This window comes from Meleagris gallopavo, chromosome Z, assembly GCF_000146605.3.
Source record: "Meleagris gallopavo isolate NT-WF06-2002-E0010 breed Aviagen turkey brand Nicholas breeding stock chromosome Z, Turkey_5.1, whole genome shotgun sequence".
NCBI lineage: Eukaryota > Metazoa > Chordata > Aves > Galliformes > Phasianidae > Meleagris > Meleagris gallopavo.
Window position 1 is genome coordinate 10,035,006 of NC_015041.2, and position 3,077 is coordinate 10,038,082.

Below are 3,077 nucleotides of genomic sequence, written 5' to 3' on the forward strand. Positions count from 1 at the left end.
AAAAAAAAACTTCTCTGTAGAATCTCTTAAAATCTTGTGTATCCAGATATTTCCTTGCAGAACAGGCCTGACACCAGATTATTGCAGAGCTGACTGTTCAATTAAAATTAATAAATCTGATATGCAACTGATCAAATTATTGATCAAAATGGGGAGAGTGAGCTATAGGTAATTTGTAGCTAAACAAAAGAGTAAAGAAATTGAGAGATGTACTTTATTTTTATAAAATTGAGACTAGATTGTTCATTTTTCATCATCTGCCTAAAGAGTAATTGAGTTGCTGCTTTAGATTTCAAACAAAATTCAGACATGTAACAAAGGGATAATGTATAGAGGCATGCTTGCAGATGGGTACTTGTATAAGAGCATGAACTACCAAGAACAAGAAAATTTTACATAGAATCAATATCTAAACAGTCTGGAAATCCATTTGAAATCATGCAGGTCATGTGAGAAAGGAAGGACATTTACACCAAGACCAATGACAGCAGGAGGTTCTAGGCTCCTTCCAATGAAACCACGGGCGTACCAGCATAAGAACAGAAGTCCATTTAGAGTTCTTAAAAGTTTTGAGTGTTTATATCCAAAAGAGGCTGTCTACTTTCCCACATATGGAAACTATTACAGAAATGAAACTCATTTTGTTTTCAGGATGGTAACATTTATACTATTGTAATTAAGATGTCCAGAAGAACTTGGCTGGGGAGCCTCTCCAAAACTTATGTAAATGTAACATTGTGGTATAAAATGGACAATATATGATATGGGAATCATTATCAAGGAGAATGAAAGATACATTCCATTCATGGGTTTCCAGGGTTCCCAAAACCTAGTAAAATAAGCCACATTTTATAAACATCAGATGAAGTGCTTATTTTGTACTGATAGTCAGCAGATTCTAGAAAATTGCTTGTCAATCAAAAAGAAAGATAGACAATGACAATGACTGCAAGCTGTGCTCAGCAGAAGCGCAGTAGACTGTGCTCACCAGAGGCAAGCAGAAGATTCTCAGAAAGCAATAGAATTGCAGCAGTAGTGATGTTTTGCTTTTTGATGCTATCTTACGTCTAGGAATCTGAGAGCATTTTTCAAAAAATGGGTAAACATCTTGAGAAAATGAAGGTGTAGGATCTGAGTTAGTCAAGGTCACACCATGAAATAAAGATTCAGGAACAGAAATTCACATCTGCAGTTACCTGATCTGCTCCCAGAACATGTTTTCTCCACAAAGAGCAGTGTTTTCTTACAACATTAATTTTCCTGTCATTAAGAGTAGCTACCTGTACTAAAATCAAAGCCTACTGGGCTCTCAGTTGCTCTGAGACACAGATGTTTTGTATGCAGCAGTGTTAAGTCAAGTGCATTGCATGGTGTGATTTTAAACTGTCATTTGTATTGAATGGATACCTGTCTGGAGGTTCTGCTTGCCATTTTTTGTACTTTGTGTGTTTTTCAGTCATTTGTGGGGCAGCAAAAGATTGTTCAGTTTCTGAAGGCTAATACTGGGCATTCAGAATCAACCTAGGATTCAGCAGATTTGTACAAAGCTTGCACAAATTAATTCCATGCTTAAGCAAGTCTTTCAAGATGTCTGCTGGGCCGTGTCTGCAGAACACATCTGTCACAAAATGCTAAGCCCATCATGGCAAGTAAAACTTGTGACAATGCAAAGGTCTGATCGAGTGTCTGTGCTCTATGCTTCTTTCAGGCTTCATTTTAGTCCAGCAGAATTTAGAGATGAAGAAAGAGTATGTGAAGAAAAGGGAAGAAATGAGAAAAGGGATTTAGAAACATGGTGTACCTGGAATTCTACCATCACTTAATGTGTTCTTGGGCTAGGGTAGAAATAGAGCCAAGGTTCATTGCCAGGAGATACTGCAGTGAGAACCTACTTACCCATCCAAGTACTTTCTTTTAATCACAGCAGTGCAGTGGCACTTTACAGCAGCTAAGTTCTTTGTTCTGGCCAAAACACACTGCCTACAGTAATTCCCAAATGCAAAACAAAGCCATTCAATGGCAATACGTAACTGTAATTAGAGGTCAGAATTGTCCTTTATGGTGCTCAAAATGAACACTAAAGGTCATAAAGGCACCGAAGCATTATGCTTTGGTTTCTTTCATGTAAGAAAGTTGGTGATGCTTTCTCACCTCTGGAGTGCAGTATTGGACAGGTAAAGCACATAGGATTCCTCCTAATGCACAGTAGAGCAGAATAGATACCCCTTTCAAATATTATTGATTTTGTTTGAGAGGACTTAAGGAGGATGCACTCATCCCTGGGACATCAATAAAGATATTAAACAGGACAGGCCCAGTTCTTTAGCCAGTAAAGAGTGTATCTGTTCAAGTCATGGGCTGCCAGCTTCTCCAGGAGAATGCTGTGGGAGACAGTATCAAGGGCTTTGCTAAAGGCTAGATGATAGATTACATCAACAGCCTTTCCCTCATCCAGCAGGTGGGTCACTTGATCAAGGTGGAGATAGAAAGAGATCAGATTGGTCATGCAAGACCTGCATTTCATGAACCCATACTGGCTGTCCCTGATCCCCAGGTTGTCCCATACATACTGTGTGATCTCCCTCAAGATGATCTTCAGATATTAGAAGGCCACAAAGAATCCTCCCCTTCTCCAGGATGAGTATCATTTAGAGATGCTCATTCAATCATGAATGATTAAAATGGAAAGAGTCTTGGAAAGAGATGATGCTCAGTGAGCTCTATGCAAAACCATCTTTCTGTCTCTTTTCTGAATTTTGCAAAGAAAAATTGGAGGATGGAAAGATGATCCAGTTTACTGTTTCTACCACAACTACACATTTTCTAACAGTAGCTGCCTTTGTGCTTTGCAATGCAGCATATCTTTTTGTAACTTCTGATTAACGCATAACAGTGATAATACTGTTTACAGCTTGCCTGCAAACTCAGGAGCTTCTCTTATAAATATTTCCAACAATTTTATGTTGCTGTGATAAAATATAAAGAAACAGATTATCCCTCTTCCTCATAAGTCTTTCCTCACTCCAGGCTGCTCACTATCTTTGTAGCCCTCTGCAGGATTCTCTTCTGCAGTTCCT